At 38.6% G+C, this 18,148-nt stretch overlaps 1 protein-coding gene across 2 annotated transcripts in view; it reads left to right on the forward strand.

Moving 5' to 3' along the window:
• The first annotated feature begins 17,780 nt into the window (after positions 1 to 17,780).
• Positions 17,781 to 18,148, forward strand: part of DLGAP3 (DLG associated protein 3) — a 62,908-nt gene continuing 62,540 nt past the window's right edge. The window contains exon 1 of one of the 2 annotated variants that reach the window (XM_047727952.1): positions 17,781 to 17,798. The gene's annotated coding sequence lies outside the window, so the exon portion shown is untranslated. Of the gene's footprint in view, positions 17,799 to 17,823; positions 17,846 to 18,148 lie in introns of those variants that run through there. The other variant, XM_047727951.1, reaches the window with a different exon arrangement.

The following is an 18,148-nucleotide window of genomic DNA, read 5'->3' on the forward strand; positions in this document are numbered from 1 at the left end:
AAACACCAGGGGGCTCCATCCACCTTGCTGTGGCTCCCCTGCTCTTCCCCTGAGCATTTCTCAGCAGAGTCTCTTTCTTACTTCCAAGGAGTGAAGACATGGACTTTCTGCCTTGAGTGGCAATGCAGTGTCTAAGTTTCATGAACTTCTGATTATAGCTGAATTCTAGCTTTGCCAGCATGTGGCACAGCCGAGTTCCTGCTCCACTGGTTCCCAGGGGTGATGGTGGAGATAGTATCCATAGGAAAGAGTTTCAGTAGAAGTATGACTGTTGTGGAGACATTAGGTCCTGAGGTTATGGAGTCCCTGCCTGGATGTCTGTGGCAGTAAGTGAAAGAAGGATAGGACTAACAGCACAAGCAATTTCACTGCAGGACCTCGCCAGCAGAGCATGACATAGAAAGAGCATTCTTTCTATTTCACAAGAGATAACTTTAATCTCAAGCAACAAGCCAAAGCAGCAGCATTTCAGCTCCACTCACAATGGCTCATGGCAATGATGGGAGCCAGTTGCCACTGTCGAGTGGCACTTCCAGGAATGACTGAGCCTTGAGTGTGCGGGTTTCTGGCTTGGCTCACCATGGGCTAAAGCTCCCACATTTTGTTTGCTTGCAGACATTCTGGGTTTTAATAAAGCTACCAGGATATAGTCATGAACGTTGATGGGTGACATTTGTATTCACCAACTGGCAAAAGCTGAGATTTCTGATTATCTTTGTGCATTACATATGTGTTTGCACGTGCATGTGTGTGTGTGCACGTGTGTGTATTAAATTTGGTCTATACCCACACTCTTGTTAGCGCGTTGTTTCTTAAAACAAATTTGATCATTTCAGTCTTGCTTACATAAAAACTCTTCACTGACTCCTTATTGCTTAGTAGTTCAGCTCCTCAGCGAGGGTCACTGGACCCTCCGTAATCTTGACTCTTGCTTGTATCATTAATCTTATCTCTTGTGTGTGTCCCTACGCAGTCTAATTAGCCTGAAACGTGGATTCCTACTTTCATTGAAGGTCTCTTATTTAAAGTTTTCTACAACTATATTGGAAGTTACATACTCTCTTTCTGTCCTTTTGTAGATTACTCTTGCAATTTTTAGGTATTTATTTATCCAGGTCTGAAGTTAATCTCCTTATCCTCCTTCTCCCAATTACAAGGACCTTCGACACTTGAACTCTACCTTTTCCTTTTCAGAGATATAGGTTACTGACGTATGTTGTTTTTTGTTTTTTTTTTTTAAATTTTATTTATTTATGTGACAGAGAGAGAGATCACAAGTAGGCAGAGAGGCAGGCGGAGAGAGAGACGGGGAAGCAGACTCCCCGCCAAGCAGAGAGCCTGATGAGGGGCTTGACCCCAGGACCCTGAGATCATGACCTGAGCCTAAGGCAGAGGCTTAACCCACTGAGCCACCCAGGCGCCCCCTGTCGTATGTCTTAATCCCATCTTTGAAAAACTCACCGGAGTTCGTTATTTTATAAAGTCATAGTTTCTTCATGTGTACCCACATATTTGCCATTTGCTTTGTTCTTTTTTTTTTAAGATTTTATTTATTTATTTGACAGACAGAGATCACAAGTAGGCAGAGAAGCAGACAGAGAGAGAGGAGGAAGCAGGCTCCCTGCTGAGCAGAGAGCTCGATGAGGGGCTCCATCCCAGGACACTGGGATCATGACCTGAGCTGAAGGCAGAGGCTTTAACCCACTGAGCCACCCAGGTGCCCCTGCGTTGTTCTTTATTACTTCTTGTATCCTAGACCTTCCATCTGAGATCACTTTTTACACATGGGATCATATTTTGTCTAAAGAACTTCCTTTATAATTTTATTTAGGGAGGGCGAGCTAATGGCAGTCTTTTGAATTCTTTCTTTTCTTTTTTGTCTCTTTATTTCACCACGATTCCTGAAAAGTCTTTTTAACTGTGCATAGATCTCTAGGCTGACTGCTCTGTTCCCTCGGCACATTGGACATACCATTCCACTGTCCTTGGGGTGTCTGTTGCCGCTTTGTGAAGTCAGTTGTCAGTTTATCTATTGTTTGTTTGAAGGCAAACTTTCTTTTCTTTGGCCGCTTTTAAATTCTTCTTTGTGTCCTTGATTTTGCAGTTTTCAAAAAAAGATTTTATTTATTTATTTGAAAGAGAGAATGAGACAATGAGTGGGGTGAGGGGGAGAGGGAAAGGGAGAAGCAGATTCCCCATTGAGCACGGAGTCTGACGCGGGACTCAATCCCAGGACCCTGAGATCATGACCTAAGCCCATAACTGACTGAATAACTATATTCAGGCTATAACTTGATTTTGCAGTTTTAACATGATGTCATAGATGTGGATTTATTTCTATTTATCCTATTTGAAATTTGTTGGGCATCTGTTGTTTATCTTCATCAATTCTGTAAAGTCATTGGCTGCTAGCTCTTCACATATTGCCTCTGTTCTATTGTATACCTCTTTTTGGGAGGCTTCTGACTTTATGTATGTTTGTCCATCTCACATTACCCTTCCTGTTTTGTGACCTCTCTCGGAGCTTTCTCTTTCTATAATCCCTTGCACATATATTCAACTCTTTCTGTTCACGGATTCTATTAGCACCTGCACCCAGTTGGCTGTAAAAACCCATTTATTGAGTTTCTAATTATAGTTATTATATTTTTCATTTCTAGAAGTTATACTTAGTTCCTTTTCTTATCTACTTGATCCTTCGTTAAAATTCCAGTTCTTTGCTCATATTTCAAAATTGTCTTTTATTTTTTAATGAGTCTGAAACACACAGAATTAGATGGATCTTAATTCTAGGTTCATGGTCACTCACTGTCATCATTGGACATAGGCCTCTTATTTTGTATATGAATGTATGTATGTATGTGTATATATTTATAAAAGAAGGTAATGAATGCTTGTAATTCCACCATGCAACCTAAAAACTAGAAGAGTTACCTATTTGCTTCTTCCCATCCTATAATTCTGCTTCCCCCTTCTGAAGTTTGTGATTATCATTCACTTTTTAAAAAATAGTTTTATCAAATATATTGTTCAGTTTGAATAGTTTCTGAATTTTGTGAAAAGAGTATTATGGCGGGTTGCCTGGGTGGCTCAGTCATTATGCGTCTGCTCAGGTCATGATCCCAGGGTCCTGGGATCCAGGCCCCCAGTGGGCTCCCTGCTCGGAGGGAAGCCTGCTTCTCCCTTTCCCACTCCCCCTGCTTGTGTTCCTTCTCTCGCTGTGTCTCTCTCAGTCAAATAAATAAATTAAATCTTTAAAAAAAAGAGTATTATGGCATATATAATCTTCTGGGACTTTAAAAAATATCTACATTATATAAACTAAGACTTCCATATTTTTGCGTACTCTATGTAATTTTCCATTGTGTGACTATTCCATGGTTATTTTATCCATTCTTCTCTTTGTGAGCATTTTGGTTGTTTCTATTTTTTTTTCTATTACCAACAATCATGCTATGAATATTCCTGTATCTACGTCTTGATAAACGAGCAGAAGTTTCCACCAGGCACATAACGAGGGGTGGAATGCTGGATTGTAGTAGTATGTGAGACAAATAGTTAGCCGGTACACATCAGTAGAGCTACTGGCTAGTATCCAGTCTGGTTGTCCAGGCATCTGCTCTGACTGGTCAGTATCCATGTGGTATTGGTTATGAATACTTAGAATATTATCCCTAAGGGTCTATGAAGGGCAAACGTCATGATCTAATGCCCACTTATTTTAAATGGTTATTCTAATTAATACTTCTACTAAAAATATATGATATCCTGTTGATCCACATGATCTCCAACATTTGGAATTGTCAGATATCTCAATTCTTGCCAACCGGATGGGTATGAATTGGTATCTCATTCCGGTCTTGATTTGCATTTTCTGTTTACTAGTAATTTCAAGCATCTCTTTGGCTCTATGCATTTCCTCTGAGAATTCCCTGCTCATATATCTTTCTCATGTATCTTACTCATATATCATGTACTTTTCTATTCGATTGTCTTTTTCTTATTGATTGGAAGGGGTTTATATGAAGACATTTAAAAATCCTTGGTGCCAATTCTTTGCCAGTTATTTATGTTATGAATATCTCTGCCCCCTTTGTATTTTTTCACCTTCTTTAAGATGATTTATGAAATAAAAAAGTAATCAAAAAATTAAAAAAAGATTATTTATGAATAGAAATTCTTCACTTTAATATAGTCAAATGTATCAATCTTTTCTAGATAGTGCTTTCTGTATGTCTTGCTTAAGAAAATCTTCCGGGGGTGCCTAGGTGGCTCAGTCAGCTGGGTGACTGACTCTTGATTACAGCACAGGCCATGATTTCCAGATCATGAGCCCAGCCTACACTGGGCTCCACACTGACTATGAAGCCTGCTTGGGATTCTCCCTCTCCTTCTCCCTCTGTTCCTCCCTGCTCCCCCCGCCCCAGCTTGTGCATACTTGTGAACATATGTGCACACTCTCTCTCTCTTTCTAAAAAAAAAAAAAATCTTCACAATCCAAGTTCAGAAAGATATTTACCTATATTTCTGTGAGTTGTTACATTGATTTTATGGGTCAACATGACTGGATCATGTGGTACTCAGGTATTTGGTTAAATATTACTTCTGGGTATGTCTGTGAAGGTGTTTCTGGATGAGATGAACATTTCAGTAAAGCAGATTGTCTTCCCCAATGTGAGTCGACCTCATCCAATACACTGAAGTCTGAACAGAATGAAAAGGCTGAATAAGAAAGAATGGTCTGGGGGCGCCTGGGTGGCTCAGTGGGTTAAGCCTCTGCCTTCAGCTCAGGTCGTGATCCCAGGGTCCTGGGATTGAGCCCCGCATCAGGCTCTCTGCTCCGCAGTGAGCCTGCCTCCACCTCTCTCTCTGCCTGCCTCTCTGCCTACCTGTGATCTCTGTCTGTCAAATAAATAAATAAAAACTTAAAAAAAAAAAGAAAGGTCTGTCTCTGCTTGTCTTCAAGCTAGGACGTGAGATTTTTGCCTTTGGACTTGGACTGCAGCTGGAACTTATGCCATCCACTCTCCTGGTTTTCAGACCTTTGGACTTGGACTAGAACTATACCATTAGTTCTCTTGGGTCTCCAATTTGCCTACAGTAGATCTTGGGACCGTTAGGTCTCCATAATTGCATGTGCCAATTACTTATAATAAATTTATATATATGTATATGCTTAATAAATATGTAAATTATATAATTATATATTCATAGATGGATATTTATATAACTCATAAACAAATTTATATTTGAATATTTAAAATATATTGAAATATATTTTGATATGTTGAATATATTTTTATATTATTTGAAAATCTTTTTGTTTTTAAGTAATCTCTACATCCAATGTGGGGCTTGAACTCACTACCCTGAGATCAAGAGTCTCATGCTCTACCAACTTAACCAGCTAGGTGTCCCATATATTTATATATCTTTAATAAATTTAGTAAATGCACTTTAAAATAAGAAAAAATATATATACATATAAAATATATATCTATATATCTACATATATCTATATATCTCCAATGGATTCTGTGTCTTTGGAGAACCCTGACTAATACAACTTCTATTAAGACATTTGAATTTGTTTGACATGTAAGTCTTTAATCTAACTGGAGTTGAATTTTGTGTATTAGGTAGAGTAGGGATCTAATTAATTACTTTTCTAAATAGATCATCAGGTCTTCTCCTTTTCCTACTTATCTGCTTTGCCACCTCTGTTATACATCTAAATGCTATCTAGAAATCTGTTTTGAACAGTCCGATCATTTTGTCTGTCTGAGCCAGCACCACATGGTCTTGATGTCATACCTTCTTAATAAGTCCTGGTATCTGATAGGGCAGATCACAGCTCTTTATTCTCTCCTTTAGCAGTGTTTAAAGTAATTAACTAGATCTCTTAGTACCCAGTTTGGAGCTTTTTTTTTTTTTTTTTTTTAAAGAGTATTTTCTTTCTTTCTTTTTTTTTTTTTAAAGATTTTATTTATTTATTTGACAGAGAGATCACAAGCAGGCAGAGAGGCAGGCAGAGAGAGAGGAGGAAGCAGGCTCCCTGCTGAGCAGAGAGCCCGATGCGGGGCTCGATCCCAGGACTCTGAGATCATGACCTGAGCCGAAGGCAGCGGCTTAACCCACTGAGCCACCCAGGCGCCCCCCCAGTTTGGAGCTTTTAATACATTTTAATATTAAAAGAACCCTGGATTCTTGGAAAAATGGTTATTTTTCATATCTGAATAGAAAATGTACAAAAGGAGTTGAAACACTTTCTAATAATAGAAAATGAGGAAATTACAAATATTTCTGGGATTGCAAATGACCCAGTAGCCAACTTGAACCTTGGTCAAAGATGGGGAAAATAAAGCATAAATATAATAACTTCAACAGATTAAAATACATCAAATGTGTTTAAATCCATCAGCATGTAATGACCTTAAAAAACCCTTTGGAATATGCTAATGAACCATTACTTTTATTTGGTTATCTTAACTTTGTATTGGGCTAAAAAAGACACAGTAAAATGCATCTTACATATATAGTTCTTAATATATACAATCTAAATGCATCATCTTAAGTGGATAGCTTGATAAAATTTACATTTATATGCATCTATGTAACTATCACTCAAAAGAAGGTAAAGAGTTATTCTTCTCAACTCCTAATATGTGTATGAATCAACTGATGATTTTCAAGTTCTGATTCAGTGGGACTACTGTGAGACCTTGGATCTTGCATTAAAAAAAAACATTTTATTTATTTATTTGAGGGAAAGAACACAAGAGAGAACAGAGAGCACAAGCAGGATCGGGGAGGCAGAGGGAGAGGAAGAAGCAGTCCCCTCCCTCCACATTGAGTGGGAAGCCCAATGCAGGGTTCGATTCCCGGACCCTGAGATCATGACCTGAGCTGAAGCAGATGCTCCACTGACGGAGTCACCCAGGTGCACACGAATCCTGCAATTTTAACAAGTGCCCAGGTGATGCCAATACTGCTGATCTGTGGACCACATGTGAGAAGTCAGGATATGAATTCTCCTAGTTGTAGTCTGTAGTAGTGGTAGTTTGTTTTTTGATGAATGATATTCATCTGTTAATAGAATTCATATTCTTACATTTATTGATTTATTTTCCACTGATGGTCATTTTTGTTTCCAGTCTTAGGACATTGTGAATTACACTGCCATGAACATTCTTGTACATGTATTTAGGTGGACATATACACTTATTTGGTTGGGAGTATATATCTAGGAGTAGAATTGCTGGGTCATAGGGTCTACATATATTTATCTTTAGTAGATGTTGTCAAACAGTTTTCCAAAATGGCTGTAACATTTCACTCTTCTCAGCAAGGTACCAGAATTCTTGTTGGTCCACATTGCACCAACAGTTGGTGTTGTTCTTGTTAAAGTATAGTCTTTCTGTTGAGTTTGTGGTGGTATCCAGTTGAGGTTTTTTTGGCTAGTGGGAGATCCTCTTTTAAAGTTCCCACTCAAGTTTTTTTTTCCCATTAAAATTTTTGGCTTTTTTGTTTTATATTGATTCATAGGGATTCTTCATATATTCTGGATTTGAGTTCTTAATTGAATACATGTATTGTAAATATCTTTTCCCAGTCTATGGTTTGTTTTATCACTATCTTTAAAGAACTTTTAATGAACATAAATTTAATTTTAACAAAATCTAATTTGTCAGTATTTTTTTCTTCAACCTTGGAAAGTTATGGTAAAATACACATAACATAAAAAGTACCATCTTCACCATTTTTTAAAAAAGATTTTATTTATTTATACAGACATCACAAGTAGGCAGAGAGGCAGAGAGAGAGAAGCGGGGGGGAAACAGGCTCCCCACTGAGCAGAGAGCCTGACGTGGCACTTGATCCCAGGACCCTGAGATCATGACCTGAGCCGAAAGCAGAGGCTTAACCCACTGAGCCACCCAGACACCTCCATCTTCACCATTTTTAAGTGTACAACCATTGGTGTTAAGTGCATTCATACTGTTGTGTAATCATCACTACCATCCATTTCCCGGACTCTTTTCCCCTTGTAAAACTGAAATTTCATACCCACTAAACAGCTACTTCCCACTCCCTTCTTCCCTCAGTTTCTGGTAATCACCATTCTACTTTCTGTCTCTATGATTTTGATTACTCTTAGTACCTCATGTAAGTGGAATCAGACACTTACATTTATGGAATAATACAGTGTTTGTCTTTCTATGACCAGCTTATTTCATTTAGCATAATGTTTTTCTTTGTCTCTTGTAAGGCTTTTTTTTTCTTTTAAAGATTTTATTTATTTGTTTGTGTGTGTGTGTGGGAGAGAGAGAGAGTGAGCGCAAGTAGGAGGAGCAGGAGACAGAGGCAGAAGCAGGCTCCCCACTGAGGAAGGAGCCCAATGTGGGACTCAATCCCAGGACCCTGGGATCATGAGCCAAAGGCAGACGCTCAACAAACTGAGCCACCCAGGATCCCCTCTTGTAATGTTTTTTGATTTAAAGTTCATTTTGTTTAATATTAGCATAGCCATTCCTGCTCTTATATTTACTGTATTCTCTTGTGTTTAGTTGTTTTTTGTAGTGAAATGCTTATATTCCTTTCTCACTTCCTATTGTGTATATTTTGGAGCTCTTTTCTTTGTGGTTACTATGGGGATTTCATTTAAAAATTAAAGTTATAGCACTCTAATTAGGATTTATACCAGCTTAACTTTAATGACACACAAAAAAGCTCTGTCACCACAATTTTGGTTGTTGACATCACAAAATTATATCTTGATATATGGTGTGTCCCCAAACAAGAACTAATAATTATTTTAAATGCATTAGTCTCCTAAATTATGTAGAAAACAAGACTTGAAGTTACAAACTAAAGTTACAGTAATACAAGCTTTTACACCAACATGTTTTTCTTGAAGTGTATTAGTCTCCAAAGTCATGTAGAAAACAAACAGAAAATGCAGTTACAAACCACTGTTGCAATAATACCAGCTTTTATGATTGCTCATGTTTTTACCTTTATTGAGATCTTTATTTCTCCACACAGCTTTGAGCTCCTATCTAGTGTCCTTTCATTTCAATCTGCAGGACTCCCTCAAGCATTTTTTTGTAGGGAAGGTCTAATGGTTAAAAACTTCCTCAGCTTTTGTTTATCTGGGAGTGTTTTAATTTCCTCCTCACTTTAATTTAATTTATTAAAAAACGTTTTTAAAAATTTATTTAGAGAGAGGGGGTGGAGGGACAGGGACAAGCAGGCTCTGTGCTGAGCATGGAGCCCACTACGGGGCTCAGTCTCATGACCCTGAGACCATGACCTGAACTGAAACCAAGAGTTGGACGTTTAATCAACTAAGTCACTCAGGCGCCCCTACCTCCTCACTTTTAAAAAACAGTTTTGCTAAGTGTAAGCCTTTTAACTGACAGTTTTTTAAAAAAGATTTTATTTATTTATTTGACAGACAGAGATCACAGGTAGGCAGAGAGGCAGGCAGAGAGAGGAGGAAGCAGGCTCCCTGCAGAGCAGAGAGCTGGATGCAGGATTCAATCCCAGGACCCTTGGATCATGACCCGAGCCAAAGGCAGAGGCTTTAACCCACTGAGCCACTCAGGCGCCCTGACAGTTTTTTTTTCTTTTAACACTTTTGATATATTGACCACTCTATTCTCGTTTCTGGAATTTCTGATAAGGAGTCTGCTTATGATCTTATTGAGGACCCCTTGGAATGTGACAGGTTACTTCTTTCTTGTGCCTTCAGAATTATTTCTTTTTGTCTTTTGGCAGTGTGAATATACTGTGTCTTAGTGTGGGTCTCTTTGAGTTCCTCTTAGATTCATTGAGCTTCTTGGATATTTATATTCATGCCTTTCACCAAATTTGGGAAGTTTTCAGCCAATATTTCTTCAAATATTCTCTCTGCTCTTTTCTCTTTTTTATCTCCTTCTATAACTCTCATAATATATATGTTGGTCCCTTTGATGGTATCCCACAGGTTCCTTAGACTCTGTTAAAATAGCTTTTCAGGTTTTCTCTTTATGATATTTCCATTTTGTTTGTACATCATTTTTTAAAAACTTTCTCCACATCTTTCTTTAGTTTTTTGAGCATCTTTAAAATAGTTGTTTTAAAGTCTTTGTCTAGTAGAGCTACCATTAGGACTTTTTCAGGGACAGTTTCTGTTGGTTTATTATTTTTCTTTGAATGAGTCATACTTTTCTGTTTCTTTGTATGCTTTGTGATATATTGTTGAAAACTTGACATTTGTATCTAATAATGTGGTAACTCTGGAAATCAGAGTTATCCCCTATCCCCAGGGTTTGCTCCTTCCTTCCTTCCTCTCCAGAGAGCATGCAAGTGGGGGCAGAGGGAGACAGAGAGAATCTTAAGCAGACTCCATGCTGAGCACAGAGCTCAATGGGGCTCAATCTCATAACCTCAATCTCAGGTCATGACCTGAGCCATAATCAAGAGTCAGACACCCAACCAACTGAGCCACCCAGCAGCACCCTCCCCCTTTTCTTTTTTCCTTTTTTTTTAAAATTTCTTTTCAGTGTAACAGTATTCATTGTTTTTTCCCCCTTTTCTTTAAACATAAATTGTTGTAAGCTGTTTCTGTGCAAAAGATCAACCTGAGGTGTAAACTTAAGGTCTTCTCAGCTGTGTCTCTTTCTGGACATGCACAGTGGTAGTCTAATTTCTCCTGTATATGTAGTTGCTTTTGAATAGCGTTAATATCTGGTTCCCAAAAAGGGAAAAGAGAAAAATGAAGGGCGAAAAAGGCTCTAGACACTTAAATCTCCTGGAAGTCACTTTAACCAGGGTGTAGGAGGATGTCTTGCAACAATGGGAAGAAACCCAACAACAATGGCCACCTCCTCTTTGTCTACATCCTGTTATTAGAAGTAACTTTCAGTGGTTGAACATAGATCCCTGATATTTGAAAAAAGGGTCCTTTTGGCACTTTGGCTTCTGCAAGATGCTCCAAGAACATATGTACAGCTGCCTGTCAGTTTTCTGGAGGTGGGGGATAGGCAAATGCTACTGTGCTAAAATTGCTGAATTTGACCAAAGTTAATAGCAATTCACTGTGAAAGTTTTTCATGGAAGCTGCAAACCTTTCAATAAACTCCAGAGTTCCAAAAATAGTTACATCAGAGAGATTCACCTATGCAATTGTTTCCTAGTTGAGGAGACAGGTTCTCTCTCTCTCTCTTTTTAAAGATTTTATTTATTTGAGAGAGAGAGATTGAGAGAAGGGGCAGACAGAGAAGCAGATTTCTCTGATGCAGGACTTGATCCCAGAACCCTGCGATCACGACCTGAGCTGAAGGCAGACGTTTAACCAACTGAGCCACCTAGGCACCTGAGGAAACAGATTCTTGGTGCTTTCTACTCCATCATCTTCCTAGAATCCTCTGTCAATATTTTATTATATGGTTATCATCTTTTTTATCCTGCTTAAGAAAGACTTTCCCACTCCAAGTTCATATAGATATTTGCTTATATTTTCACCCAGAAACTTTAATATTTTACCATTTGTATTTAGTTCTATAATCTATTTTGAATTGATTTTTTGTACTCAAGGTTTTTTTGGTTTTTTGTTTTTCATACTTTTTGAGGTCAAGGTTAATTTTTAACCAACTTTTGTTTTTCAAACTTAAAACTAAAGGAAACAAATCAACTGCTTTCTTGTTTTTCCTATATGAATATACATTAAGGTAATAAAATAATTGAAGAGAGAAGTTTCTCTTCACAGAAGTGTTGCAGCTAATAATTGAGGAGGGAATTAAATAATTAGTATACCACCATTTTGCAAACTTTAATTCATAGAAGAGAGACATCATAAAAGGAGAGATTTCCAGATATAGTACATCTACTGATGGAAATATACATTACCTATAAAGAATTGTTGCCCCTGAATTGAACTTGCATCTAATCAAACCTCTAGATCTACTTACTAAATTATAAAAAATATGGAGGATAGAGAAATGTGACAACTCTGCAAACAAAACCCACCAACTATAGGAAATTCTCAAGATAAACAATCTTCTTTCTGCAACAAATACATTTGCTGAAAAAAAAGAAGGAATCTGTAGATTAAAAAGAATTAAGTGACATCAATCAATTACAATGTATGAGAAAAATCAGAGATATTTGACTGCATATTTTACTAAATATTTGATTATATTTGATGAGTAAGGGATTATTGTTAAATTTTTAGGTATGATGATCATATTATATTTAACAAAAAAGGCTTGTATTTTAGAGATACATACTAAAATATTTGTTGAAAAGATACTATGTCTAGGACTTGCTTCAAAATAATACAAAGAGAGGGAAGAGTGGAAGATATAAATTAAACAAGATTGGTCAGGAATTTATTATAATTGAATTGGATAATTGAGTAGATAAAAGGGGGGTGTATTATATTATTCTTGCTTCTACATTTTTGGGGTGTGTGTGTGTATGTGTTTGAAATTTATCGTGATAAAAAGTTTAAAAAATTATGCCTCAGTCATTCTTGTTTGTTAACTTTTTCATATTGATTTTAGAACCAGCTTATCAAATTACATGGTTTTTTATTGAAATTGCATCAAATCGAGGGATCAATACAAAAAGAACTGACATCATTATAAAGTTATAATTTTTTAATTCATGAATGTGAATTATCTTTCCATTGATTAGGTTTTTTTAAATGACTTTCAGTAAACATTTATACTTTTATATATCTTAGATTTATTATTAAATATCTAACATCATGTAGATATTGTAAATGATGTGCTTTTGCAAATTACATGTTTTATTATTGTGCTAATGTAAAAACATGCAAGTGACTTTTTTATACTTATCTTCTATCCAGGCATCTTGCTAAATAGCGTTGAATCTAAAAATTTGTCTTTAGATTAAAAAAAAAAGATTTTATTTATTTATTTGACAGAGAGAGACACAGTGAGAGAGGGAACACAAGCAGGGGGAGTGTGAGGGAGAAGCAGGCTTCCCGCTGAAAAGGCAACCCAGTGTGGAGCTATCCCAGGACCCTGGCATCTCATGATGCTGAGCCAAAGGCAGATGCTTAACAACTGAGCCACCCAAGTGCCCTGTCTTTAGATTTTTTTGGTATTACCTAGGTAAACAGTTACGTCATCTGAGAATAATGTTAGTTTTATTTTCCCTCTTTAATCCTAGCATGCCTGTGCCTAACAAAGTGCCCTAAAATACATAAAGGAAATTTGATAGGGCTACAATAGATATGAAATAAACAAACCCACCCTCACACTGAGAGATTTCAATACATTGCCTTAGATCATTGATAAGTCAAGTAGATAAAAATCCACTATGTTGAAGACATGGACAATAAAATTGAATAGCAGAGACTTGACATAAACATAATTCTGCTTCTTATGATTAGTACAAAATATTCTCCAGAACTCTCTTATTATCTATTGTTGCACAAATTCAGTAGTGTTAAAAAAAAAAGCATTTAAAAAAATCTCAATGTCTGTGGGTCAGGAATTCAGAAGAAGATTGACTGGGTGGTTTTGGCTCAATATTTCTCATGAGATTCACAGAGATATTGTTAGTGACTGCAGTAATCTGATGGCTTAACTGAAGCAGGAGTATCTCCTTTCAAACTGATTCACCCAAATAATTAGTAAGCTGGTGTTAGTGGTTGGAAGAAGCCTCATTTCCTCATCATGTAAGTCTTTTCACAGGCTTACTGGAATATCTTCATGACATGACAGCTAGTTTCCCTTAGAGTGAGCAAATTCAGACAGCAAGGTGGAAGCTGCAAAGTGTTTTATGACTTAGCCTCAGAAGTCACATGCTATCATTTCTGCTATGTCCTATTGCTTGTACATATCAGCCTTATTATTCAATGTGGGAGGGGACTACCCAAGATATCTTGAGAGGGCCACCTTGAAAACTGATAACCATAAACACACGGATTTGATTTACAAACACTGATTATATATTAGCCACAGAGCAAGTTTCAACAAATTTCAAAGAATAAATATCGTACAGGCAAGGTTCTTTGATCACAATGCAATTAAATTAGAATTTAGTGACAAAAATATACACTAAATACTGCTATTTGTAAATGAAGAACACACTTTTTTTTTTTAAAGATTTTATTTATTTGTCAGAGAGAGAGAGGGAGAGAGAGCGAGCACAGGCAGACAGAATGGCAGGCAAAGGCAGAGGGAGAAGCAGCCTCCCTGATGAGCAAGGAGCCCGATGCAGGACTCGATCCCAGGATGCCGGGATCATGACCTGAGCCGAAGGCAGCTGCTCAACCAACTGAGCCACCCAGGCGTCCCAAAAAACACACTTTCAAGTAACTCATGTATCAAAGAAGAAATCATAATGGAAATTTTAAAATACTCAGAACTGAATGATAATAAAACATGTGAGATACAGTGAAAATAGTTCTTCAAGGATAACTTATAGCATTACATATTTACACTAAAAAAGAAGAAAAGCTGAAGATTAAGAAACTAAGTTTCTTGGTAAATTAAAGAATGAGTAAACCCAAAGGAAGTAGAAGTAAGTAGGTAAGAAAAATCAGAGCAGAAATCAAGAAATTAGAAAAGATTAGCAAAACTAACAAACTGAATCTTTACAGTGATTAAAATATGGATAAATCTCTGTCAAAGAGAATCACAAAAATACAGAATCACAAATAAATATTATAAGGTGGGCATAATTACAGGGGAAGCAGAGATTCAAATGATGAGAGAATTTTGTCAACAACTTTATGGGAATACATTTGAAAACCTAGACAAAATAGACATAGTATTAGAAAAAATAACTTATTAGAACTGACTCAAAAAGAAATAGAAAACCTGAAATAGTCCTTAAATAGTCCTGTTAAAGAAACAGAAACAATAGTAAAACAAAACAAAAAACTTCCATAAAGAAATCACTAGTTCCAGATGGTTTTGTAGATGTGTTTCACCAAACTTAGAAATATCAGATCATTCTAACCTTACATAAACTTTTTCAGAGAAAAGAAAAAAAGATAGTACTCTTCCAACTCATTCTATAAAGCTTAGCTACCAAATAACATAGATACCAAATCCTAATAACAAAAAATGAAAACATCAGACTTGTTTTATTCATTAACACAGATGCAACAATCCAAAACAAATATTACCTGATCAAATCCAATGATATATGTACAATAAATAACAAAATTCCTTGAGTAAGTTGAGTTTACTTCAGGAAACAAAATTTAAATATTGGGAAAATCTCTAAATGTTATTGATCACAACAGATTACAGGAGAAAAAAACATATGGTCATGTGAAAAGTTGCAGAAAAAGCCCTTGATAAAATTCAATGTCCATTTAATTAAAATTATATAAATTAGAACTAAAATTGAACTTTCTTTACTTGATCAAGAGATTTCTCCAAAAACTCTACAATAGATACCATCCTAAAGAAGAAATGTCAGAGCATTAAAATTAGAAACAAGGGCGCCTGGGTGGCTCAGTGGGTTAAAGCCTCTGCCTTCGGCTCGGGTCATGGTCCCAGGGTCCTGGGATTGAGCCCCACTTCGGGCTGTCTGCTCGGCAGGAAGTCTGCTCCCTCCTCTCTCTCTCTGCCTGCCTCTCTGCCTACTTGTGGTCTCTGTCAAATAAATAAATAAAATCTTTAAAAAAAAAAAGAGAGAGAGAGAGATGGTTGTTCTGATGGTCTCGTCAGGGAAAGCATGGCTCTCTTGCACCTTGTCTCTTGTCTCCAGCACACTATTCCAGGCTTATACCCATAGTGGAGGCAAGACTTCAAGAGAAAGACTAGAAGTTTGCAAGCTCTAAAGCTTAGGCTTAGAACTGGCACACCATGACATCCTCCCTATTCAACTGGCCAAAGCAAGTCACAAGTCAGATTCAAGGTGTGGAAAAATAGAGTCCATCTCTTGACGCAGGGAGTTCCAAGTCATATGGCAAAGGACATGGATTCAGGGAGAGGTGAACTGGTGTCATTTTTGTAACCAATGGATCACAGCTCCCAAGACCAAAGTTGGCTTCAGTGCTCTGCATACTTCTCTGATTCTGCCTTCACTTAGATTTTGGCTGGGGTGTTTTTTATTTTCTTGCCAGCTCACTGATGCATTTAAGAAGATTAAAACTTTTTTTTATCTACCATTTTTTAACACTTAACACTTTTCTGGTGGGAAGATCAGCTAAGCACCTAGTCCGCCATACTGCTTGAATGACAGGCAGTTTGATGAGTTCTTGTCTCTGCACCTGTGTGGTTCTCTCCCCTAATTCTCTCTCCCAACTTGGAAATCTCCAAGGCCTCCTTTATGCTTCTTTGCTTCTTTGACGGCCCCTCTTCACTGAGGCAGAGCTGACTGTTGCCTCTAGACTCCAAGTATTTTGTGCCCATCTCTATTAAGACATGGGATCCCTAACACAGCAATCATAATTTGTGAAGTTCAGGGCCCGTTGTTAAGAAATTATTAAGAATCTCAAGACAGTGACAGCACAGCATTAAACCAAGAGTGGGGCCTTTTTAAGTGTGGGCTTTTGTGTGACTACACAGCTCACACTCCTACGAAGCTGGTTCTGAAAGTAATTATTGGTTACATCTCCATCTCCTTATACATTACTGGATGGCTGTGAAAGAACACTGCCCAGGGTAAGCCTGTTTGATTAATCTTAATCAGTAAATGGTTGTTGAATTAACAAATGAGAACTAGACCATGTTCTCAATTCTAAAACACGTCAACCCTTGCTTGGGTAACAGTTTTAAGAGGAGAAATAGAAAACCGTATTAAATGTCCCTATCCATTGTAAGATGTGTTCCAATTTCAGAATAGTTAGCAAAACGTACATCTTGGAACTCAGAAAACATGTTGGTGCCTCTGGTGTCCTACCTGATGGCTGGTCTTACACTTCATGGAAAGCAAAATGGTTCTTTCAGTTCTAAAGCGGGTTCCTGGGACCAAGTTTCTACTTTATTTTCTGTCATAATGTGTTCTTGCCTGGTCCCTGGGCTGGAAATGGTCTGTAACCTTAGCTCATGATTGAAAATCCTTGCTGGAACCAGTCTTGTGGGCAGCAAGATAGGTAACCGTTCTGCCAGCCCCCCACACCGACTTCTAGATTTCCTTGGGAGAAGGGCTTCCCAAACTCCTTTATGTCATTTATGTCGTGGCATTTTTAAACATTTCTCTGGAGGAGGGGGATAGGGCTTAGCTCCCAGCTTTAACTCCTTTGAGTCTGTGACTTCTACTTTCCCTGCCTCAGTTTCCTCCTTTATACAAGGAAGAGATCCAGCAACCCCAAAGGGGTACAGGGAAAAGGGAGTTGTTGGGTGAATGTTGAATCATAACTACTTCAAAGGTTTGTTCCTGGAGAGGATGACAGTTGGTCTCCCAAGGCTCCCAAGCCCTCAATTCACCATCCCAAAGCTTTCAAGACCAGAAAAGGTGGAGGAAGAAAGAGGGCTTTAAGGATACACTCCTCTCCACCCCAACTTTCAGTGCCTGAGGCAATGTTCCCTCACACGCACCCTGGAATATCGGAATCCAAAACCAGCCCTTTCCCCTCCATTTTCAGCCCCTCCCCCTGCGGCTTCCCCAATGCGCCCCCCCCCTCACCATTACAGCATCGCTTTGGGCGCCAAGACGGATTCCAGCCAGGAACTGCTGCAGTCAGCTTTCCTCCGCCTCTCCTGGCTCCTGCAGCCTGTGTCCCGGCTCTGCAGCCTCGGGTTGTGCTTCGGACAGTCCCCTTTCCCTTGCCCACCAACCCCGCCCCCGCCATGGCACAACCCCTGGCTCAGGGCCTAGAGGTGGGCGGGCACAGTGGGTACGGGTGGGGGCCCCAGCAAAGCGGCAGGTATAGCGGGGTTCTCCCTCCACACTGGGAATGCCTGGGCTCTGCGGACTGTGGGTGGGGGACTCCTCCTGTCTGTGGCTCTGAGGCCCGGCACAGCGACCCACTCTGGCGGGGGCTGGGGCAGAGAAAGGGGGGTCCTTGAACCCAGGCCAGGAGCCGAAGTCGGGTAGCTGACCCGGAAAACCCGAAGAGTCTCCCAAGAGGATGTGTATGGGGCGCTGTGTGTGACATTCAGGGTGTGACTGTGCCTCGGTGGGCGCGAGCTAGTGCCTGTGAGGCTGTGCGACTGTCTCCCCAACCGCC

The sequence above is a fragment of the Lutra lutra genome, chromosome 4 (assembly GCF_902655055.1).
Source record: "Lutra lutra chromosome 4, mLutLut1.2, whole genome shotgun sequence".
In the NCBI taxonomy this organism is placed as follows: domain Eukaryota; kingdom Metazoa; phylum Chordata; class Mammalia; order Carnivora; family Mustelidae; genus Lutra; species Lutra lutra.